Below are 26,411 nucleotides of genomic sequence, written 5' to 3'. Positions count from 1 at the left end.
CATATTCCTTTTGTTTTTCCTCAGCCTCCAGTCTGGCTAATTTCAGCTTTTGTTGAACCGTGGAGTCTGTCATCCTAACCTCTCTGTTTTTAACTAACTTTACACCTGAGAGTTAGAAAGAAAACCAAAACAAAAAAACTTGGCTTGTAAAATTTTGCTGTGCTGTCCAGAAACCTCTATTCTATGACAGTGATTGTCAGCCTACAGAGAATTCCTAAAAAAAAATACCTAACACCTTTGTCTCCAGGCAAATAGGCAGAAAACCCCTCTAGTTGCTCTTAGGAGAAGAAAACAAAAAACAAAAAACAAAAAACTTCAGGTCTCTGAAGACTTGTGAATTTCCCTGCAGGAGGTTAACTACCCTGCCTTTAGGTAGAGAAAACTCCAGCTCACAAAAGACAATTCCCTTTTGTCTCTGCTCTGGCCCCAAAGCAGAGAAAAAAAACTCTTAACTGCTTTCATTTGGAAACCTGCTTTCCAGCAGCCCAAAGGGAAAAAAAAATTTGCTTTTAAAATCTGTGCTTCTGGTTCAAAAAATCTCAAATTGGTCTCAAAATGATTTCAAGTTAATCCCACCGCTCTGCCACCATGTCAAGGTTCCTTCCCCACTCTAAACTCTAGGGTACAGATGTGGGGACCTGCATGAAAACCTCCTAAGCTTACTTTTACTAGCTTAGGTTAAAACTTCCCCAAGGTACAAACTATTTTACCTTTTGCCCTTGGACTTTTGCTGCCACCACCAAATGTCTAACTGGGTTTTTTATTAGAAAAGAGCCGTTTGGAAACGTCTTCTGCCCCCTCCCCCCCCCCCCAAAATCTTCCCAAATCTTACCCTTTTTTTCTGGGGAAGGTTTGATAAAAATCCTCATCAATTTGCATAGATGACCACAGACCCAAACCCTTGGATCTTAAGCACAATAAAAAAAATCAGTTTCTTAAAAGAAGAATTTTAATAGAAGAAAAAGTAAAAAAGAATCACCTCTGTAAAATCAGGATGGTAAATACCTTACAGGGTAATTAGATTCAAAACACAGAGAATCCCTCTAGGCAAAACCTTAAGTTACAAAAAACACAAAAACAGGAATATCCATTCCATTCAGCACAGCTTATTTCCTCAGCCATTTAAAGAAATCATAATCTAACGCCTATCTAGCTAGATTACCTACTAAGTTCTAAGACTCCATTCCTGTTCTGTCCCTGGAAACAGCATCATACAGACAGACCCAGACCCTTTGTTTTTCCCCCCCTCCAGCTTTGAAAGTATCTTGTCTCCTCATTGGTCATTTTGGTCAGGTGCCAGCGAGGTTATCCTAGCTTCTTAACCCTTTACAGGTGAGAGGATTTTTCCTCTGGCCAGGAGGGATTTTAAAGGTGTTTACTCTTCCCTTTATATTTATGACAGACCCCAAACAAGATGAGGCTCAAGTATGCTAAGCTTTGTCCAAACACAGGAGACACTCTCTCCCCTGACAAGCTTTCAGTCTAGTAGAATTTACACTCTAAACAGGAAAGATATGCAAAGGGTGGAAAAAAAAGAACGTTGGCTGTCCTTGGGTCTCTTATGTTCCCAGCCCATGCACCTTTTAACAGTAAAGTTTAACTCACCCAAATGCTTGACAGAAAACTAATATGAAGCTTGCATGATCAAATGCTAGAGGGCTCTTTAAGTTAGCAGACAAATGAATAATCAGGTGTCATGACCCGGGCTTGGGGAGATCAGAGCACTGGTCAGAGCACTGGCAGTCAGAGGCCAGAAACAGTGCTTAAGGTCAGAGCCGAAGTCAGGAACAAGGAGTCACAGCCAATGGTCGGAGCCAGGGTCAGAATTTGAGTCAGAGTTCAAGGGCAGACGCCAAGGGTCTGAGCTCAGGTCAGGAGTCCAAGAGCAAGCAGAACAGCAGGTCCACCACTATAGCTAGCAGGAGTGTCCCCCTAATTGCATGAACACTTCCTGGAACACCTCATGGGCTTAATTAAGGCACCTGGACCAATCAGGGGCCACAAGGGAAGCTCTCAGTTCTTCCTTTCAAGGTTGTACTTCCTGTGATATTCATGCGTAAAAGATATGCGTACAGCCCTACCATGGCTGCTGGGTAGTGGCAGGGAGGCATTAGCCATCCCCCACCCCTGGATTCTAGTCTCTGCAGAACCTCACAATAAGATGCAATGGTTGGAAGCTGAAATTAAACTAATTCAAACTAGAAATATGGCATCATTTTTACACAGTAATGGTAATTAAACATTGGAACAACTTACCTAGGGATGTGGTGGATTTTCTATCGCTTGAAATCTTTTCACCTACATTGCACATCTTTCTAAATGATTGTCTTGGTTAAAGTACAGAATATAGCCTATGTTAAGCAAGTCAAGCTAGATCATCATAGTTATCTTTCTGGTCTTAAAATTTATGAATCCATAGATTCTGTAAATTTTAAAAAGTTATAAAGGACGTGATTTCGCTGCCCACTTTGGGGAAAAAAAAACCTTTAATGTGAGTGTATATGGATGTAGCAGGAGAGAAACAAAACACTGAGCAGACCTCAGAGAAGGCCCACTTGGGCAGTGGCTGGCCTACAAAAGTATCTGCCACAGTATACCCTGTCCAGTTCCATTTCCAGCACGTGGCAGAGCCACAGGGAATAGTTGTTTGCCTGGTATGGTTGGATCCGAGTACACAAGGAGTTTATCAACTGGCTCACGTCCACCCTGATTCACGTCCAACTGTGGCACCATGATTTGCACATGGTTCTATGTGCTGAAAATCTTCTGCTATGTGCAAGAGAGAACTGGGAAGTGCAGAAGCAAGGTGTCAAGCCAATAGCAGGGGGTGATGAGGAGGGCCTATTTGCTATCTTTGACTGCATATGGCCTGAAGTAGAGCTATTGCTTACTGCGGGATGGTTGCTCTTCAGAGTATGTACAGTCAGCAGAGGGACTGAAAAGCACTGTTGTGGCAGAGGAACCTTATGTTATTCTGTAGTGCCACCCCAGTTAGCCTAAGATTTTCAAAGGTTCCCTGAGGGAGTCCCAATTTGTCCTCCTTAACCTAACAAAGTTTGCTGATAACGCAGGTCCTAGCTTTGGCAGCTGTTTAAGGCAACAAAAGGCACAGGAGAAACTTTCCATGAAACAAAATACACAAAAATAACTTTCAAATTTGAAAGTTAACATATAGAAAAGAGTGCTTTGGAAAAATATTTTTCTTTAAATGGATGTGCTCAGCCCTACAAACATGGAGATGATACTACATGGGTGTTGTCTAACTACTTAGCTGCAATTTGAGGTAAATATGTTTTGAATGGTTTGCTTTGAATATCCTTAAACCGAGCCATAGATGATAGGCTTCCTGTATGTTTGCAAAGTTTGTACATATCCTTTCAAAATAATGACATTTAAATTTCACCTCCAGTTAATTAGTAGTGCATAATTTGAGTCCTGTATGTCATTTGATCAATGCCATAGAGAAATATGTAATGTTTTCTTCTTCCATCTGTACAATTGGACCAGAGCTCATCCCTGAGTAAACCAAGTCATTGTAAAAGTATTAATATGCAGAGGCAGGATGGGGAGGTTGTTTTGTTTTCCATTCTCACATCATTGTAATTACATGTTAGCTGGTTTACCGCAAGGTGCTATTAACAGGTAACAGTGCAAAATTCTGTTTGCGTTTTACCATCTACAAATTTATCCGCATATTTTTCTATAGTCATTGGTTTATATTGTCAAATGCAGGTAAAGTTTGCTATGGTTTATCAAGAGGGAAAGTCTTATGCATTGCTAACAATTGCTTGCTCAGTATTATCCATACAGGTTTTGACTTTCTGATAGGGATATTTATTTTATTTGTTTATTTTATTTAGTTTATTTGGTCTTCTAAGACAACAATAAAAAGACAGGACATATTTGTTTCTGCTCCTGTAGTCAGTGCACCAATCTCTACATAGAAGTTGCTAGTTTTCAACCAATCTTTAAAAACATATACAAATTGTTTTATGATTTTTAATTTGAAAATTGAATTTCATTAGTGGGAACCAATTAGTTATACTTGTATACAGTTTCCTTAGGACACTTCAGGGTTTCACCTTACCAGACTAGTTTGTTCTTGGGTAAAGCAAATCTTGATCTGGAGTGGGGCAGAGGACATTTTTAGACCTACATTTGGAGGATGAAAAAGAAATTTACAAAAATCATTCCAAATTAGAACAAGCCTCCAGAAATAAAAATAATTAACCCCATTTGTATGACACAGCTTATCATCAACAAAGGGGGGAATGAAATATTTAAGGTGAGCAAGTGAAAGCCTCTATATAGATACTTCTCAATATATGAAAACAGAAAATAAGCTGCGAGCAACAGATATAGAGGAGTGGAAAAGAAAAAAGTCCCCTGACTTACATATGTTGCAGTCCATGGGAACAATCACTGGCATCATGTAATGTAACCATTATTTATTAAAAATGTAATTACTGCTGTAAAATGTTCTACCAGAGCATCTGGAGTGGTGGATTTATTTCAATTAATCATTGATTTACTATTAACTACTGTTGCAGACACTGCAAATTAAGCAAACTTCAGAGAGCTGAAAATAGGCCTAATAGGAATCCCATCCAAAGCACATAATGAAATAAAAACACAAGTTTCAGCACTGAATCCCCCTACAGAAAGTAGATACGTGGTCATTTTTCATAACTGAATGTACTGGTTATGAAAGGTGCTAGACTGACAGCTCTGGACACCCAGAATAGCTAGAACACTGGCAGAGATAGGGAATGCAAAATTTCCCACCCCATTAGTGTGCTTCAGTGATTATCTGGTGAGGCCATCTTTTGTAGTGATCGTTTTCCTTTCTGTTAAGGCAGCCAATAAATAGGCCAACTGCTGTCAATTATGATGTGGATATATGTCTCTTATTAACTGTGTTCCGCTCATGTCATAAATATAAGGGGAAGGGTAAACCCCTTTGAAATTCCTCCTGGCCAGGGGAAAGCTCCTCTCACCTGTAAAGGGTTAAGAAGCTAAAGGTAACCTCGCTGGCACCTGACCAAAATGACCAATGAGGAGACAAGATACTTTCAAAAGCTGGGAGGAGGGAGAGAAACAAAGGGTCTGTGTCTGCCTGTATGCTGCTTTTGCCAGGGACAGAACAGGAATGGAGTCTTAGAACTTTTAGTAAGTAATCTAGCTAGGTATGTGTTAGATTATGATTTCTTTAAATGGCTGAGAAAAGAATTGTGCTGAATAGAATAACTATTTCTGTCTGTGTATCTTTTTTGTAACTTAAGGTTTTGCCTAGAGGGGTTCTCTATGTTTTCTAATCTAATTACCCTGTAAGATATCTACCATCCTGATTTTACAGGGGGGATTTCTTCATTTCTATTTACTTCTATTTTCTATTAAAAGTCTTCTTGTAAAAGACTGAATGCTTTTTCATTGTTCTCAGATCCAAGGGTTTGGGTCTGTGGTCACCTATGCAAATTGGTGAGGCTTTTTATCCAACATTTCCCAGGAAAGGGGGGGTGCAAGTGTTGGGAGGATTGTTCATTGTTCTTAAGATCCAAGGGTCTGGGTCTGTAGTCACCTAGGCAAATTGGTGAGGCTTTTTACCAAACCTTGTCCAGGAAGTGGAGTGCAGGGTTTTGGGAAGTATTTTGGGGGGAAGGACGCGTCCAAACAGCTCTTCCCCAGTAACCAGTATTAGTTTGGTGGTGGTAGCGGCCATTCCAAGGACCACGGGTGGAATACTTTGTACCTTGGGGAAGTTTTGACCTAAGCTGGTAAAGATAAGCTTAGGAGGTTTTTCATGCAGGTCCCCACATCTGTACCCTAGAGTTCAGAGTGGGGGAGGAACCTTGACATGGTGGCATAGTGGTGGGATTAACCTGAAATCATTTTGAGATCCAGTTGAGATTTTTTGAACTAGAAATACAGATTTTAAAAAGGAATTTTTTTTTCCTGTGGCTTTGAAGCAGCTTTGAAACTGAAAGCATCTTGGGTTTTCCCTGCTTTGTGGCCAAGCAGAGACAAAAGGGGATTATCTTGTGAATTGCAGGTTTTCTTTGCCTGGAGGCAGGGTACTTAACTCCTGCAGAGAAATTCACAGTCTTCCAACCCAGAGGTTTTTTTTTTTCTTTTCTTCCTAAAAGTAAATAGGGGGTGTGTGTTCTACCCATTTGCTTTTTCTTTGGGCTGGGTAAGCAGGTTTCCAAGTAGTTTGGAGGTTTTTTGCTTTAAGTTGGGCCCAGAACAGAGACAAGGGAATTGTCTTTTTCTGTAGGCTGACAATCACTATCAGAGAATAGGTATTCTATTCCAGCACAGCAAAATTTTACAGCCAAGTTTTGTTTGTTTATTTCTAAACCTCGGGTGTAAAGTTAGTTAAAAACAGAGAGGTTAGAATGACCAAATCCTCAGCTCGACTACAGCTGGAATTAGCCAAATTTCAGGCTGAGGAAAGACAAAGGGAACATGAAAGACAGATAGAACTCATGCGGCTGAAGAAGGAACAAGAAAGGGAGGCAGAACAACACCAAGCGGCTGCTCACAGGAGAGCTATGGAAGCGAGGGACAAAGAACTGGAGGAGAAGGAAAAAGAGAGGAAGTATGTGGAGGAGATGGAGAAGATAAAGGCTCAGCAGAATATCCCAACAAACCCTAGTAATCCTTCTCCAAGTACCACTTCCCATCCCAGAAAGTTCCCCACCTACAAGGCAGGCGATGATACTGAGGCCTTCCTAGAAAACTTCGAAAGGGCCTGCCTTGGGTACAACATCTCTACTGACCAATACATGGTAGAGCTGAGGCCGCAGCTCAGTGGACCCTTAGCTGAGGTGGCAGCTGAAATGCCTAAAGAACACATGAACAAGTATGAACTGTTTAAATCCAAGGCGAGAGTCAGAATGGGGATAACACCCGAGCAGTCTTGTCGGAGGTTCAGAGCCCTAAGGTGGAAACCAGACATGTCATTTACCCGACATGCCTACCACATTGTGAAACATTGGGATGCCTGGATATCAGGAGCAAGTGTTGAATCTCCAGTAAATTTGCCCTTCCTAATGCAAATGGAACAATTCTTAGAGGGTGTTCCTGAGGAAATAGAAAGATACATCCTAGATGGGAAACCCAAAACTGTAATCGAGGCAGGAGAGATTGGAGCCAGATGGGTGGAGGTGGCAGAGAAGAAGAAAACTGGTCGCAGTTGGAGCGGAGACCAGAAGGGACCACCCCAGACCACACCCTATTACCGGGGGCCGCCCAAGGCCCCACCTACCTCCCAAAGAACCCTCCAGACCCCTTATCATCCTGCCACCCCGTTCTCCAGCAACCCTCCTCACCCCAGTGACCCGTCAGCTGGACGATGTTTTAAATGTAACGAGCTGGGGCATGTAAAGGCCAACTGCCCCAAGAACCCCAACAGATTACAGTTCATTGCACCGGAATCACACCAGAGGTCCACAGGCCCAGATACTTCCCAGATACCCTTAGAGCGGAGGGAAACTGTGAGTGTGGGCGGGAAGAAGGTCACCGCGTGGAGGGACACCGGAGCACAAGTGTCAGCTATCCATGCTTCCTTAGTGGACCCCAATTTAATCAACCCAGAGATCCAAGTGACGATTCAACCCTTCAAGTCCAACTCTTTCAATTTGCCTACAGCCAAGTTGCCTGTCCAGTACAAGGGCTGGTCAGGAATGTGGACTTTTGCAGTCTATGATGATTATCCCATCCCCATGCTGTTGGGGGAAGACTTGGCCAATCATGTGAAGCAGGCCAAGAGGGTGGGAACGGTCACCCGCAGCCAGGCTAAACAAGCCGTGAGGCCTAGCTCTGTTCCGGAAACTGCTATCAGGACCCAGTCAGAGGTGATGGACCTGGACCTTAGGCCAATGTCTGCAACAGCAGTAGTGGATCCAGTCCCAGAGACCCAGACGGAACCAGTCCCAGAACCGGAACCAGCCGAACAACCAACACCAGACCCTGTGTCAGCACTGAATCCAGTACTTGCAACCTCAACACCAGAGGGCCCCACTGAACCTGAACTGGCAGCAGCCGATAACCCTACACAAGAGGCTCAGCCGGAGCCTGAATCCCAACATAGTGCACCAGCGGAGAGCGGTTCACAGTCAACAGAAACAGCTCCATCCCCTATATTGCTTCCAGAGGGACCAAGCCTAGGTCCACAATCCAATGAGGGACTGATGTCTCCAGCATCAAGGGAACAGTTCCAGACCGAACAGGAAGCAGATGAAAGCCTCCAGAGAGCTTGGACAGCGGCACGGAGCAACCCACCGCCTCTCAGCTCTTCTAATCGATCCAGGTTTGTTGTAGAAAGAGGACTTTTATACAAGGAAACTCTTTCTGGTGGACACCAGGAAGACTGGCATCCTCAGAGACAGTTGGTAGTTCCAACTAAATACCGGGCCAAGCTCTTGAGCTTAGCCCACGATCACCCTAGTGGCCATGCTGGGGTGAACAGGACCAAAGACCGTTTGGGGGGGTCATTCCACTGGGAGGGAATGGGCAAGGATGTTTCTACCTATGTCCAGTCTTGTGAGGTGTGCCAAAGAGTGGGAAAACCCCAAGACCAGGTCAAAGCCCCTCTACAACCACTCCCCATCATTGAAGTTCCATTTCAGCGAGTAGCTGTGGATATTCTGGGTCCTTTTCCGAAAAAGACAGCCAGAGGAAAGCAGTACATACTGACTTTCATGGATTTTGCCACCCGATGGCCGGAAGCAGTAGCTCTAAGCAACACCAGGGCTAAAAGTGTATGCCAGGCACTAGCAGACATTTTTGCCAGGGTAGGTTGGCCCTCCGACATCCTCACAGATGCAGGGACTAATTTCCTGGCAGGAACTATGAAAAACCTTTGGGAAGCTCATGGGGTAAATCACTTGGTTGCCACTCCTTACCACCATCAAACAAATGGCATGGTGGAGAAGTTTAATGGAACTTTGGGGGCCATGATACGTAAATTCGTAAATGAGCACTCCAATGATTGGGACCTAGTGTTGCAGCAGTTGCTCTTTGCCTACAGAGCTGTACCACATCCCAGTTTAGGGTTTTCCCCATTTGAACTTGTATATGGCCGTGAGGTTAAGGGGCCATTGCAGTTGGTGAAGCAGCAATGGGAGGGATTTACACCTTCTCCAGGAACTAACATTCTGGACTTTGTAACCAACCTACAAAACACCCTCCGAACCTCTTTAGCCCTTGCTAGAGAAAACTTACAGGATGCTCAAAAAGAGCAAAAAGCCTGGTATGATAAACATGCCAGAGAGCGTTCCTTCAAAGTAGGAGACCAGGTCATGGTCTTAAGGGCGCTCCAGGCCCATAAAATGGAAGCATCGTGGGAAGGGCCATTCACGGTCCAGGAGCGCCTGGGAGCTGTTAATTATCTCATAGCATTCCCCACCTCCAACCGAAAGCCTAAGGTGTACCATATTAATTCTCTAAAGCCCTTTTATTCCAGAGAATTAAAGGTTTGTCAGTTTACAGCCCAGGGAGAAGATGATGCTGAGTGGCCTGAAGGTGTCTACTACGAAGGGAAATGTGCTGGTGGTGTGGAAGAGGTGAACCTCTCCATGACCCTTGGGCGTATGCAGCGACAGCAGATCCAGGAGCTGTGCACTAGCTACGCGCCAACGTTCTCAGCCACCCCAGGACTGACTGAACGGGCATACCACTCCATTGACACAGGTAATGCTCACCCAATTAGGGTCCAACCTTACCGGGTGTCTCCTCAAGCTAAAACTGCTATAGAACGGGAGATCCAGGATATGTTACAGATGGGTGTAATCCGCCCCTCTGAAAGTGCATGGGCATCTCCAGTGGTTCTAGTTCCCAAACCAGATGGGGAAATACGTTTTTGCGTGGACTACCGTAAGCTAAATGCTGTAACTCGCCCAGACAACTATCCAATGCCACACACAGATGAACTGTTAGAGAAACTGGGACGGGCCCAGTTCATCTCTACCTTGGACTTAACAAAGGGGTACTGGCAGGTACCGCTAGATGAATCTGCCAAGGAAAGGTCAGCCTTCATCACACATCTCGGGCTGTATGAATTTAATGTACTCCCTTTCGGGCTGCGAAATGCACCCGCCACTTTCCAAAGACTTGTAGATGGTCTCCTAGCGGGATTAGGAGAATATGCAGTCGCCTACCTTGATGATGTGGCCATATTTTCGGATTCCTGGGCAGACCACCTGGAACATCTACAAAAAGTCCTTGAGCGCATAAGGGAGGCAGGACTAACTGTTAAGGCTAAGAAGTGTCAAATAGGCCTAAACAGAGTGACTTACCTTGGACACCAGGTGGGTCAAGGAACTATCAGCCCCCTACAGGCCAAAGTGGATGCTATCCAAAAGTGGCCTGTCCCAAAGTCAAAGAAACAGGTTCAATCCTTCTTAGGCTTGGCTGGTTATTACAGACGATTTGTACCGCACTACAGCCAAATCGCTGCCCCACTGACAGACCTAACCAAAAAGAAACAGCCAAATGCTGTTCAGTGGACCGGAAAGTGTCAGAAGGCCTTTAACAAGCTTAAAGCGACACTCATGTCTGACCCTGTACTAAGGGCCCCAGACTTTGACAAACCGTTCCTAGTAACCACAGATGCATCCGAGCGTGGTGTGGGAGCAGTTTTAATGCAGAAAGGACCTGATCAAGAATTCCACCCTGTAGTGTTTCTCAGCAAAAAACTGTCTGAGAGGGAAAGCAACTGGTCAGTCACTGAAAAAGAATGTTATGCCATTGTCTACGCTCTGGAAAAGCTACGCCCATATGTTTGGGGACGGCGTTTCCACCTGCAAACCGACCATGCTGCACTGAAGTGGCTTCACACCGTCAAAGAAACTAACAAAAAACTTCTTCGGTGGAGTTTAGCTCTCCAAGATTTTGATTTCGACATCCAACACATCTCAGGAGCTTCTAACAAAGTGGCTGATGCACTCTCCCGTGAAAGTTTCCCAGAATCAACTGGTTAAAATCGTCCTTAAGATGTGGAAAATATTGTTAGTCTTTATGTACTTGGTAGTATATTTAGAGATGCATGTGTCTTATTAACTCTGTTTTTCCTAGAGCTCCAGGAAGAAATCCCAGCCAGTGTTTCACCCTAGCTGAGATTTGGGGGGCGTGTCATAAATATAAGGGGAAGGGTAAACCCCTTTGAAATTCCTCCTGGCCAGGGGAAAGCTCCTCTCACCTGTAAAGGGTTAAGAAGCTAAAGGTAACCTCGCTGGCACCTGACCAAAATGACCAATGAGGAGACAAGATACTTTCAAAAGCTGGGAGGAGGGAGAGAAACAAAGGGTCTGTGTCTGCCTGTATGCTGCTTTTGCCAGGGACAGAACAGGAATGGAGTCTTAGAACTTTTAGTAAGTAATCTAGCTAGGTATGTGTTAGATTATGATTTCTTTAAATGGCTGAGAAAAGAATTGTGCTGAATAGAATAACTATTTCTGTCTGTGTATCTTTTTTGTAACTTAAGGTTTTGCCTAGAGGGGTTCTCTATGTTTTCTAATCTAATTACCCTGTAAGATATCTACCATCCTGATTTTACAGGGGGGATTTCTTCATTTCTATTTACTTCTATTTTCTATTAAAAGTCTTCTTGTAAAAGACTGAATGCTTTTTCATTGTTCTCAGATCCAAGGGTTTGGGTCTGTGGTCACCTATGCAAATTGGTGAGGCTTTTTATCCAACATTTCCCAGGAAAGGGGGGGTGCAAGTGTTGGGAGGATTGTTCATTGTTCTTAAGATCCAAGGGTCTGGGTCTGTAGTCACCTAGGCAAATTGGTGAGGCTTTTTACCAAACCTTGTCCAGGAAGTGGAGTGCAGGGTTTTGGGAAGTATTTTGGGGGGAAGGACGCGTCCAAACAGCTCTTCCCCAGTAACCAGTATTAGTTTGGTGGTGGTAGCGGCCATTCCAAGGACCACGGGTGGAATACTTTGTACCTTGGGGAAGTTTTGACCTAAGCTGGTAAAGATAAGCTTAGGAGGTTTTTCATGCAGGTCCCCACATCTGTACCCTAGAGTTCAGAGTGGGGGAGGAACCTTGACAGCTCATTACATCCTTTCATATTGATCATCAAACAGCCATTAGGAAGTAACAATAATTGGTCACTACTAACTCAGATTTAGAAACAGTGGCATATAGGTTGAAGATTCATGACTCACTGACAATCCCCTGTAATATCCAGTCCTGCATATGCATGATCAATCCAAACCTGCTTGGTCTTTTTTACTACTACAAATTTACCTGCCTTTCTGCTATGACCCCCTCCCTTTATGATGTCTTCTCTCCTCCAAATACTGAAACTCTGGTAATTCTCATGGCAAGATTTTTCACCTTTCTGTAATTTTTATTGTGCAGTAAATTGTAGTGAAGTTCATTCACCCGGTTTCTGCCTCTGTTTTTAAAATAGCATTCTGTTCTAGAGGGTAACGGGAATCCTCTTTGTTTATCCATCTAAATGTGAAACCTGGACTCAGATGCCTTGTGTATGTTTCACACACTAAATGTAAATCCAGGGTCAAAATGCCTTCTGTAATTGCAGGGATCTATAAATCAAATTACTTTTCAGGAGCATATTGAGGCAATAACCCATTCCTGTAATATCTATCCATCTTTAAGAAAAGACTATAGCATGATTAGATGAAACAAAATGGAAGCCTCATATTAAGCCCTTGGCAAACAGGTTTGCAGGTACACAGTGAGGGAAAAGTGCACCCTTGGCAGTTTCTATGAATTCTGTATAAAGATACTTTACACATCTAGGGGGAAAAAATACCACATACAAAACCCTACTAATTTTTTGGAAGCCAGGTGTTCTAATGGTCTTAAAAATGAAACCTGAACAATGCTTCTATTTGAAGACACAAATGAGTAGAATTCTCTGTACTAGTATTAACATTTGTGCTTCCAGAATAAATTAGGTGTAGAATATGCATTCTGCCCACAGACATATTCCTTTGGTCTAACCCTTGCACTTACTGATTAACTCCTTGGAACATTAATCTGACCTAGAGCACTGAGCCCGAAGTGCTGAATTCTGCTCAGAGTTATACAAGGAAACTCCTATTGCTGTCAGTACAGGCCATTCATATGCATTCAAGAGCAGAATTTGGCTTGCAAAATGAAACTGTGTTCTTTGGCACAGTAAGCAAAAATCAGTTTTAGTGGGAATCAAATATGTTTTATTAGATGCCTAAACATAGTATGGCAGGAAATCAAAAAACACATACTCAAATTATAGAAATAAAGTTTCCACAAAGGAGCCCATTCAGAATGTATTTATAGTGAAATATGGTTTTGGTTTTAGGATTCTAAACATTAATTTTTCACCATTGCCCACTGAACTCTAAACTAAGTTCTGAGACTCTCCAAGATGAGAATTTAGCTCTCTCTTGTTGGCATTTATACTGAATTATTCCAAACTTCGTTGAGTGTTCATATGCTGTTATAAGCCTTGTTTTTTTTAAAATCACATTTAATAATCATGTACATGGCTAAGAAAGCAAAACTGATAGAATCCAATACAGCATTTTATATAATGTACAATTTTGCTCAAATGATGATGGCAGATCTGATGACAAATTAAGAAAACATTGGCCAAAAGCAGTCTTTCATCTGAATATAAATTGACACTGCACTTGCTCCCATATGTCCAGCTAGGCGGTAGGAACACTGATTATGTCTTATTACAGCTTCTTAAAATTTTTCGAATACAGTCCTGTAATGGACTCAGAAAACATCGTTTCCTGTTTATTTTAAGGAGAGGAAGAATGCAGAACATTGACATATTTAATGCTGCATAAAAGCAACATTTTTTCGTGAAATACTAGGAAATAATTCTGCTGTCCCTGACTCTAGCTAAAGTGTAAACTTGTTAAGTTCAGTGACGTTACTCAGTTTGTACCCCCCTCTTCCTCCTTCTCTTTAGCTCCAAACTGCTTTGAGTGGACTCCTCTATTACCAATACTTTCATTTCCTCTCAACGAATGCCCTCTTCAATCCTCTAAAATCTGTCTTCCTCCAACTACACCAAAACAGTCCTTACTATAATATTTATCTACTTGCTCCTGCTAAATCCATACTCATTATCCAGCTTCACTGATTCCTTCCATACTGTAGGTCTTCCTTGCTTCTCTGCCCGAGTGAGCTTACAGAATTGATCATTTCCTCCTTATTTCCACCTATCTAACCAATAACATTTTCTTTCCTCCCCAAGGATTTTCCCTTTGTCCACCATATTTTCTTTCTTACACTTTAAACAACTAGTAAAACTTCACCATTGAACTTGTGCAAGGCGTTCTATCTATTCTTCTACAGCAACAGGCCAAATATTAAATGGCTCATGACGAGCTTATAAAAATCTGCTATAAAGTAGTTTCTATCTCGGTGAGAAATACTGGTTATTGAGCTAAGCCTGAGTATACAATCTGTGAAGAGACAAACTATGTGGCGAGTTCTGGGATTCAGAATCCTTCTCCCCAATCTGGGGATAGAGTGCAGTGTCTACAGCCCGCTACACAACCACGATATGAACCAGCAGATCCACATAACTATAGACTCATTGGCCACAACCAGTGGTTGAAGAAGGTGCAAGGAGGCTCTTTCCCTTTCTCGTTTGCTGTTGGGAACCAGGAGAATAATCCTCCCTCACATCAAAGAGTGAATGGGGAGCCGTGCTTCTTACCACTCCACCTTTAATCCCTTGCCACAACTGCCTGCCTAATATGGTGACAATGACTAGCTAGGCTCCATGACAACCCAAACATATGAAGGCATCCTGAAAGCCTTCACCAATGTTCTGACTTGCCAAAAGGAATAGAACTGGTTCTGCTGAATTCAGTCTTCTGCAGTACTTATCTGGGCCAAAGGGTATGAATGGGGTGTGGTGGGTAGTATGGGGGGTGGGGGGAAGAGGGGACTTCTTTAAAGTAGAGTTTTAGAAACCGTTAATGAGCCATTTAATATTTGGCTTTTCTTTGCTTAAGGAGCATAAATAGAATACTGTACATAAATTGTTAATTTTTATAGAGGTGAAACTACATCTGCAGTGGGAAACCATTACTTGACGCAAAACACGTAGGTAAACAGAAGCATAGCAAACCTATTGAAAATGTTCTTCTGCCACTTATTGCTGCTACTGTACAATATTTAAAATAAATTCAGCCAAGTCAGCTCACAAAGTTTTATTCTTGTTATTGATTTCCCTAAAATAATCAGTTTTATTGCCTTCATTCACACAGTAACAGATACAGGAGTTACTCCCTGATTGCAGTGGGACTGTTTGCATAGGAAGGTAGTACTCTATATGAGTACAAGTGGAAAAATCTAGTCCATGGTACGCAACAGTCATATACACTGTTGAGAAATAATTGTTTTTCACTGCGTTGTTTAATTGTTTAGCTTATGTGAACATCAGAAGCCAAATTTAACCACCATGTAAGTCGAGGCAACTCCATTTAATGAAGTAGATCAGTGGAGGTATGCTAGGACTGTGCTTGGCCCCAAACTGCTCACTTTTCAAGGGGAATGTGTTAAAGTAGAGGAGCAAGCACCAAAGACGTGTTCAGACTTCCAAATAAATTATTCTTTTTCTATATTGCTTTCAAATGTTATTTCCTTTAATCTCATTTCTTCTTACACTTTTATTTGAAGATGGAAATGGTGCTAAAAGTACAAGAAACTGCTTTTACCATTTCAGCACCCACGGATGAATAGGTAAGACAGTATGGAAATTGTTTTTGAATTTTTCTCTCCTTCTAAATCCTCCTGACACACCTTTCTCTCTTTGCTGGCTGTTTTTATTTCTGTCTTTCATCATAGCCAGACAGATGACAATTATAAAACACCCAAAATGCTTTGTTTTTATTTAACGCTGCTTTGCCAAAATTATTTTGTCCTCCCACTGCTCTGGAGGATAAATGAGAGACTATTTTCATTAATGTTCATTCCAGCGATTCTCATACTCCCTGCCACTTCAAAGCAGGTTTCTTTTGTCCAGTTTTACTCAATAGTTTTCACCAATGTTTACCCGGTAGATTGCACCTTGCAAGTTTTCATTAATTCTATTGTCCTATTTCTCTTTCAATGCTCCAATTCTGAGCCTCTTTACTCCATTGTCCTAAATGAACTGCCACAATGCTTTGTGCAGCATTTTGCTGAAAATTACATGAAAACTGTAACCAAGGTACATGAAGCTATACTTCTGTGATACTTAGGGGTTGGGCAAAAAACAAAAACAAAAAAGAGGGTGAACGACAAAAAATGGGAGTCAGATTTGGTGTACACCCAAACCCCATTTTCAAGAAAGATTTTGGTTTATATAAAAACAAATGGGTTCATTACTATTACAAAGTCTGAAAATTAGGTTCTGTCACACCAGGAAATTCTTTTCATGTAGCTCTTAGACCTACGTACTGTGTTTGCAAAGCTGCAATTCTACCTCTTTCATAGAGCAAGACAGAATGAAGCAAAGAAACCTGTGGCAGTTTGCGGCTTCCTTTTGAGTGAGTGAGTGAGTGAGAGAGTGTGTGTGCGTGCATATAAGTAAAATATATACAACATATACAGTGTGTCTGATTCTCTTCTAACAGCTTTACGTTGATGCAACTCTATTGGCTATGCTCAGGATGGTTTGTGTGATCATACAGCACAAAAGAGTCCTAACCCCAATGGATATGGCCCTTGGAACAGCTGCTCTGCATAAGTGGCATCCTTGGGTAGTATAAACCCTGTGTAGAAGATCCTATGTCTCCCCTTTCTCAGCTGCCAACGTAGGAGGTGTGGCTGCAGGAAATAGAGAATGGCCCAAGCTGTGGCATGCCCCTGTGATCCCTGGCTGCTATAATCACCCCTGGAGACCATTGGTAGTTGCAACAGGTTGGAGTTCTAACCTGCAACAAGGGACTGGCTCAGAATTGGGGGAGCACAAAACAGGTAGCTTTGTGCACTTCCACTCCTTTCCTCAGCTGGTATGAGGACTCCTCAATCACAGCTGTGGATTGAGACCCCTGACTTCAAATGAAGTCACTCCTAATTTACACCAGAACGAGAAGAGAATCCGGTTTGGTGTGTCTAACATTTTATACGTATATAGGTATTGCTAGTGCTTTTCTCTGCAGTGTATTCAATCCACCTCTCCACAGAGAGATTAGTCAAATATTTTAATAGATTTTTACACATAGTTCTTTGCACAAGTGGTAAAAAATTAATTTATTGCTCTGTTGGAAAAAAAATCTTAACAATAGCTGCACTTTTTTTGGGGGGGGTGGGCGGGGGGGACAGGCAGAGCATAGAGCCTGCAGTTTGAAAGTCAGGCTCCATTGTACTTATAACAGGAGGCCAATACTTTGTTCGCTAGGACAGTCTTTGTTACCATCAATGGGATTTTAGATAGTATTAAATTAGCTATGGGAGACCTCATCTGTAATTTCCTTAATGCCAAGAAACATGCTGAATAAAATAATAGCATGAATCTGAAATCAAAGTTCAAAGATATACATTCTGCAATATTTCATTTCATGAAAACTAGTCTTAATTTTCTGTATAGAGTCCCAGTAATCACCTGAGCCCAGATAGAAAAGATAGCCTATTGTTAGTAGCTACAGAGGACTGAACTTCATGTGGAATCTTGGGTAAATCACTGACAATGCTGAACACAAACATTCTGTTTACTTTCTCCATATAGTCAATCACTAACCTCTTGTTTATTTGCACTTTGACTGGTACTTTATCAAATCTTGTGTCCCATTTTCTTTCGGTGTTCGGCTCCCACTCCTACAACACATCTGTTTCTAGCATCTGATTCTCCCAACCCTATTCATTCTTTGCAAACTTTGTGGGATAGGTTTCCTTACTTTTTTACCCCTTTTTTTTTAAAGACTCATCAGCCAATAAATGAGATTTCCAGCTGTGAAAACCTATGCTCTTTGCTTTCTGACCTCTTGTTTCTTATGTACTTGAAAAACAACATCCTCACTTTTTCTTATATGACAATTTTCACCAGACCTAATCAGAAAAGGGTGAAAAATTATTATGTAAAAATATCAAATTTTTGATTTTTCAGAATGTTTCAATCAATCAACTGTAGTGGTCACTATTAAACATTCAGTAATTATTAAAATTACACAGTGTCTGAGATACCACACTTTTATCCTGTATTAGAATAGGAGATATCTGTAATAATGATGAGGAAATGTTGAATTTTTAATAGATTCTTTTTATATTCTCCACTTTAAGTCTTCTTCTTCACAGGGTGTGTCTCTGTCTTACCTATGGTTACTTTGCTTCCTAACTCATGTACATCACCACATTGTTGTCACATTGATCATCTTAGTATTTTAATTTTTGTCTGGGTATGGTCATTTAAATCTCGCATTACAGTTAATGTGTCCTTCCCTAAAGTCTTTTTTAATTGCCGTTTTCTCCTCTTCATCAGCAAATTCATTTTCTCAATACATTCATTTTTAAACTTTAATTTGAGCCATAATAATTCAAACCCATTTCCAGCTATCCCTAAGGCTCATAGCTCAGTTATTTTCAATCTTCCCTTTATATATAAAAATAATCTTCTTTCCTTTGCCTCCATTCCAGTTTCTTGGATCTTTTCTAAAGACTCTCCCCCTCAATATTGAGCTTTCATTGATTATCTACTTCCCTCAGCTGGTCAAATCCATGATACATGAATACTTTTTGTATTCAGAGGCTTCTAATCCCTTTTTGCCTTGTCAAGCTGCTTGCATTTTTGTTGGGAACCTTAGAAATTTCCCATGCATGAATCTCTTAGGGGTCTTCAGGTTTCGAGCCTCTTTTCCTTATTTTTTTCCTCTAACTACATCCTTGCTTTTGTTTTGCTTTGCTCTCTGTAGACCTTCCATTTCAATTTTACTGTGCCACCACAACCTGCAACCCCAATCTGCTTAAGGGGTTCGACAAATCGCCAAAGTTTGTATTGTGTCCTGCTCAAAGTTTTCTTATTTTATCCAAACTGGTTCACCCATCCCTAATTAACATATTTATTTGTATTTAATGTTCAGGTCAGAAAGAGGGGGATGGCCGACTCTTATTCCTTGATGCTGTTTTAAGGGAAAACATTAATGGATGTCTTGCAGTGAGAAAAGCAGCACAGTGACAGGTTTTGAAATCACGAATGCAATGTTCCATCATTTCTGTAAGGGCTAATTATGGGATGTGAATAAATGGATTACAGAGTTAAAGTCAGATAGGAACAGATTAGCTGTAACACTTTTTTATTTTAACGCAACTAGTCCAGATTTCTCTACTGGCGTTTGTAAACAGATATTAACTACTGATTTAACTATCTTAACAAGTTCAGTGTGTCACCTATCAAGAAATTGCAGTTTATAAGCACACAGATGTCAGGCATAACTTTAGTCTTAGATCATCCAGGAAGTACTTATAATTACAATACACATACATATAACTCCAGCTATATGCTCTTCAGTGACAACAAATAGGGTTGAGTACTTGCAAGTTTGCACAGCCAGGGATTCAATGGAAAGAAAGTTATCAGATAGTAAGAAATAACACTACGAGTTCATTAAAAAGAGAGTTTTAAATAGTGGAGATATAGATATTCAGGACCATATTACAAAAAATTGTACACTCTTGATTCCAAACACTGAAATCACATATCCATCAGCACCAGATACTCTTATATGTACGTGAACCAGGAGCATTCAATCTTCCTGTTCTTTCCCAATATGCAGGGTAAGAATTCACAAATTACTTCACAGGTGCTCTCCAAATTCAGTATTGGGGTTGACTTCTAGCCCTTGTAGACATGAATAAGTGCTCCATGGGGGAATAAGTTTTTCAGGACCAATGAGATCCTGAGGTTTCAGTTCACACAAAGCTTATCAGGAATCATTATTTTGCTTTGAAAGCAAACCTTTGGCGTTGCAATAATGTTGTCAGCAAAATAGAATTTTTTAATTTTGCACATCTTTGCAACATGTTAGAAAACATTCATAGTTTATTGATAAAATTAATTTGTTTGACTTTGTAAAACTATTACTTAGGGATTGGCTTTTTAAAAGCAACTAAGGCCCAGGCCTAGAAAAGGACTTAGGTGTTGCAAAGCTCAGATTTGCACTGACTAACTTTTAGGAAACCACAAATCCTGAGCTAGGCTCCTAGGGACCCTATACAGTGCACAGGAAGACATAGGTGCCTAGAGAATGAAATCCCAAAAAGCCTGCACACTAAGTGGAGACCAGCCTAAACTATTCAATAGCAAATACCAATAAGAGGGGTGTGTCCTAAGCCCCACCTCTCACAAAGTTAGGCACCTCAGCCCAGCTGGGAGGTAAGCACCTATCTCTGCTGGGGATTCACAGCCGGAACCCCTCTCCTGGAGTCAGGTTCCTAAGCCCTTTCACAGCAGCGATGCACATCTAACAGCCCAGGGAGGAAGTGCCAGCAGCCCCCCCTAACCTTTAGCCCTGTTGTTACAGAACTCACCTAGGGTGTGGGGGACCTTGGTTCAATACCCACTTCTGCCAGATGAGAAGAGAGGTAGGAAACCAATGTTCAAATCCCAGGTGAATACCCTAGCCATTGAACTATGGACTATTCTGATGTGGTCTCTTTCTGTCTCAACTTTGAACAGGTAATTAAATATACACAGAAACAGAAAAATTCAGCAACTGAAGAAATGTGGTGATGGTGTAAGATTTCTGCAATGGTTTTCCATAGTGATTCTCAGCACTTTGCCTGTTTCTCAATGACTTCTGTATCTCCCAAGCCAAATCCTGCTCTCCTTACTCAGACAAGTAGTTTTGCTGAAGTCCATGAAACTGTTTGCATTGGGCAAGCAGAAATTAGTCACGCATTTGTGGTGCAGGCATTTCCTGACCCCATTAAAATATCAGGTCCTAGACAGAAGATAGTCCTGCTAATGAAACCTTCTGTAACTGACTAACTTATGTTGTCCTTTGAAAAACACCTACCTTGAACCAACACTACTCAGCATCACTGTGCACTTTCCCAGATGGAGAATTGCCCCTATACCTAGGAGTACAGGCCTTTTTGCTAAAATGCACATAATGCCAAGCTCCCAAATGTATATATAACAAAACAAAGAGTGTAAATGTTTCCTATTAAAGATTCCCACTCCTAAAACTTGCTGTCTCCAGAATCAAGACCGGCATTTTGTTGCTTAATTATAAGTCATTACTCAAAAGTTAATTTGTAACTTTGATAACAAATTAATAGAAAATAAATGTAGTCCTATTTCTCACACCATCGGATTTCATTTAAGCTAGGTTGTGTGTGACTTTTCTATAAAATAATGAAGACAAATCAAGTATGAATGTGTCTATGTACCATGAGCTGTATCTGGGCATATACTGCATGCTTGTAGGATAATGTATATAGATTTTGCATGTGTGTGTGATGGGATATCAGAACTTATTTTAGTTCTCTGAAATTGTTATAAAACCACATATGAATATGTGTAGGCCATACACGTGTTCTTTTGCATGTATGTTTAAATGCCTCTGCTTTTGTTTGTGGATATTTGCCCTATGTGAACTCGATGTTCAGATGTGCCTTGAAAGAGTAAGAATATATACTCTTTTGGTATTTTAGAAGACATAATATTAGGGTAGCAAAATTGGTAAAGCCTTTCTGTTAGATAAAAAGTGTATATATTTTTACAGAAAGACTGCACTGCATTGATCTTATCAAAGCTATATGTAAAAAGAGAGGCAAAGGGGGAAATGTGTGTTCCTGAAATACCTGCACGACTTTGATACCAGTGCCTCAGAAAGTAGTTAACATGTTTTCTGTGTGTTTTCTACAAACTAGGTATCTATATTACAATGGAGAGCTACTGTTTTGTGATCACTGACACAGCTATCCTGAGGGTTTCAACTAGAAACCAACTCTCCCTGCCCCAAGGTACTTTCTTGGAAAATTAGGACAGTTTATCTGCAAAATAAAATACAAAATAAATTAAAATAGTAAAAGCTAGTTTGAATGCATGTTTAAAGTGGTTTAAATAGTTTTCAGGTTGGTTTGGATGCACGCTTAATGGTTTTAGGAAGGAGGGGGGAGTGGCAAGGGTAAGGTTAGTTCTATGTATGCTTGTGTAAGCAGTGTCAGGATGAGCTCCACCCTGACATCTGGTGGTCAGGTGTGGCAAGTTGTGGAAAAGAACTTCAGGGGCCGATCTCATTTGCATAGGCACAACCACCCCGCCTAGAAGGAGGCCGTAGCTGCCCAAATGGTCACTTTGGCTGCTGTAGGATCCCCAGTGTCTCTGGTATTGGGGCAGGAAGAATAAATTGTTATTAGCCTGATTATGGGAACTGTGCTTGGAACTGTACTTGGCCTTTTGTTATGATGGAGGGACTCACCATCAACTAAGTAGCACTCGCTAGGCAAGGGTCATGGGTTCCAAAACTCTGTGAATAGAGAGAGGCTGAGGACAAGTATTAATACTTGGTGGCATGGGCCCCTTGGTGAGGGCCTTACATGCTAACTGCACTTCCTCCTCTCTCCACTGGGGAATATCAGAGCTAATTCATTAGAAGTCTAGTTACAGGCTGCTGAGCTCACTTTGGGCTAAAAGTGCACCAGCACTGAGGCTCCCCTACAACAAGCTGAATTCACCAAAGAGCTGAACTGACTAAGGGCTGAAATCACTGAGTGTTGTGTTAAGTAGTGGGGGAGCCTGAAGATATATTGTGGAGCAGTTTGCGGGATGGCTGGAGTGCCTTGTGGACAGGCTGGTGGAGCAGTTCATAGGATGGTGGGAGCTGCTGGTGGGATGCAGAGCAGTTCGTGGATCGGCTGGTGGAGCAGTTCGTGGGACGGTGGGAGCTGCGTGTGGGCCGCAGAGCGGAGCTGAGCGAAGCAGTTTGTGGGGCGGCTGGCGGAGCGGAGCGAAGGCCTATGGAGCTGTGGGGTGGTCAGCTTCAGATCATGTAAGGTGCCTCTTACCTCCGCCCGCATCTCCACCCAGGTTGGGAGGTAAAGCTCTGTAGATAAACTTTTGAAGTCTGGGGCTGCCCTGACCAGGGACTGAGACTTTTGGGTCATTGGACTTTTGGGACTTTGGGTGATTTGCGGTTGCTGGACTCAAGAACAAAAGGGAAAGGGCATGCCCCAATTTGCTTGGGGTGGGTTTTTTTTGCTCATGGGTTGTGTTATGAATCCTGTTGGTGGTGTTTCCCCAACATAATGCCACATTGTTTCTCTCTGTTATTAAAAGGCTTTTTGCTATACTCAGACTAAGTGCTTGCGAGAGGGGAAGTATTGCCTCTTGGAGGCGCCCAGGGGGGTGGTATATATTTGTCCCAGGTCACTGGGTGGGAGCTCGAGCCGGTTTGCATTGTGTTATTGGAATGGATCCCCTAGATATTGAACCCGGCCCTTGTTGCTGCCAACTCTGACAGGCAGAAGGGTTACACTTGTGTTGTACTTATTGCATTGCTTAAAGCAAATTTGAATGAGTATGTGTGTGCACGCACATGTTTAAAAGTCATGCAGATTAACTTCTCCCTGGAGGACAGGAGGAGCACTTTTACAGAGCACTTCACTTTTAAAATATTAACTCATTAATTTTCTCTAAAGTTACAAGTATTTTTATTTTTTTTAAAATCCGTTTGCACTTGTTTTACTTTTAATAACTAGATATATTTATTGCAAGCACTTTCTATTTTGACATGTATTTTCTTTCTTCAGATAGGTATAACTTAGTGTCTGTTAAAAAACTGATGCAATAGTTAATTCAGAGGTGGTGCTAGGACAATGCCCTAAGAATATGAGTATGTCCAGCATTTCCAGTGAGATCATAGCTGGGGACATCATATCCAGTTACATCACCCCCCTTGTCTCATCTCTTATCTCATCCAACAATCTCATTTTGACAGAACCTAGGGGCATGACACTACCGTTATGTTTGGGAGTATGCATGTAGAAGTCAGTTCAGAATTCAATGCCTTTCAAATGAAGATTTGACTAAATGCATTACTGAGTTCTAACAGATAGACATTTGCCATTTTAACAATGTCACTTTTAAGGTAACTATTTTGCAGCATATCATCTTTTCATGGTGACAAGTCATGTGACAAGTTACCCACAAATAACTGCCTTTTGCTTTTCCAACAATAGAACCTGAGATTTCTTTCATAAATTGTCTTTCTTTTCGTGAGTCCACAAAAATGAAATTACTTCCTCACATCTTTTGCCAGCTATCTAGCTATATATTTATCTACCTTAGGTATTGTGGCAGTCCCCTGGGGTACCAAGGATTGTGAGGCACCTCATCACCACGTGACCTTAGTGTGAGGCAGCCTTGTCTATGTCAGCTGCAGATCAGCTCCCTGAATCCACCAGCTTCTGGCAATATACGCACTGCCTTCCAGGCCTCCCTGTCTCTGTACAGGTAGCAATAAGCACGCATCAGACTTCAAATCCTCAGCACGTTCCCTGTACTGTTCAGCCCCTTATCCAATAAACACTCACAGAATTAACTGGGCCGCTGGTCCCAAAGAAGCAAAACACACCAACTTTTAAGATTCATCTGAGGACCACAAGAATATGTTTATCATCATCAAAAATCCAAGTAATCATGAGTAAAAAGATTGGAAACAAATGGTTACATATAAACCAACATCATAACCCGCTTTCTAAAGACTAAACTTAACAGGTTAACCTCCTGTCTGAAGAAGTTTTATCTCATCCAAAATTCTTGTTAATGTTTTCAACCAACCTGGCTGAGATCTCTTTTTAATTAGGTAAAAGCCCAGTCCTTTTACTTCATCAGTGAAGTGTGCCTGGGCATCCCTTCTTCCCCCCAAATATACTCAAGCAAATCTTGGAAATGTACTCCCCAGAAAAGGGTTTTCTTCCTCCTCCTGCTTTTCTCTTCCTGTTAGATTTGTTTCCTCTGAAGTCCTCACAATCCTTCATTTGCTTTCAGCTCAAGATGAGACACCCATTGTAAACGAAACAATATTCATTTATCTGTTCACATGTAAATTGTGTTTAACAACTTTTGTCTGACAGATGGCCTGTTTTTCACTTTTGCTGGTGACCAGTACCTACAGACTTTAAGAATATATTTTCTGTACCTATACATAACTCCTTACATTGTATTTGTACATACATTTTGCAGTTATTTTGATTTTGAGAGTGACACAGGCTTTTTTTTTTTTTTTTTAATCACATGACACTTTCTGGTAAGCTAGCATGTACATACCGGACCCATGAGAGGCCTGTAACCCCTTTGCAACCCCTTGCCACTTAGTCTTAAGAAGTTATCAGATTGCAGGTATTTCTAATGCTTGCATCACTGTAGTAGCTAGGTCATTCTGAGCTATACGTAAATACTATTAACAGTTGGATAAAATACGTGCGCACACCCCCATGTATAACATGGGGAGAATACTGAGAGATGCAACTTAATTCAGAACATTTAAGAGATTTAGGAAAAGGTGAAATAAGAAGTTATCATGGATGTGGAAAACAGTTGGAATGTGGCAGACAGAATAATATACATTTGACAAAGTTAGCTATATTGATCCAATATTTAAGGTGCAAGAATATTGATCATGAAGGGAAACTGGTCCATTTATAAAAAGAACACTGGCTAAAGGGAATACAACAAAAGTTTGCGATAAAATTTCAGGACTACAAATGCTAATTTATTACCATCAGGCAATCACAGAAGTCAATGCCAGGTATGAAGTCATCCATGTTTTTTTTCCCCTATTAGTTTTATAAATAATGTAAACTATGCTATGAACACAAATTTGTCATCTGTTGTCATGATGAAAGAGTATGAAAAACAGTGCAAGAAATACAAAAGGATTTCTATTTCAATGCCAAAGCAATCTTACTTTGGCTGAATTTCAAACTGATTACACAGCTCAGAAAAAAGACCAAATCACATCTTCAAAAGAGAAGGGATGATGAAAGAAATTTGGAAAGAGGTTCTGCTGTACATCATAAATTGCTCTAGTTTCACAAAAAGTAATAAAGCTCCAAAAATGGCAACTACAAAGGAAGTAAACAAGAGGTATGTTAAATATAACGACTAATGAGTATTATAGTTTTATAAGGGGAGTGAAATCTCATGCTTCAGGATGTAAACTGATCAGTGTAGGTTTCAAGAAGGAATTTTCTACCTTTACATACATAATTAGGATGTGAGTGTTGGGATCATCTTCCTCTGATGGGGGAAAAACTTCCCAACTTGATAGGCCAATGGTGGGATCCAGAATGGCTATTCCTAAATCAAAATTTGAATGTGTTAATCTAGATCAAAAGCCTCTGAAATATCAAGGAGGAGGAGGAGGAGTAATAGTAGTATTTTATTAATAATAATTTGTATGACAGTAACACCTACAGGCCTCAATCACCTTTGAGACTG

The sequence above is a fragment of the Eretmochelys imbricata genome, chromosome 5 (genome assembly GCF_965152235.1).
Source record: "Eretmochelys imbricata isolate rEreImb1 chromosome 5, rEreImb1.hap1, whole genome shotgun sequence".
In the NCBI taxonomy this organism is placed as follows: domain Eukaryota; kingdom Metazoa; phylum Chordata; order Testudines; family Cheloniidae; genus Eretmochelys; species Eretmochelys imbricata.
This window is presented reverse-complemented; position numbering follows the sequence as displayed.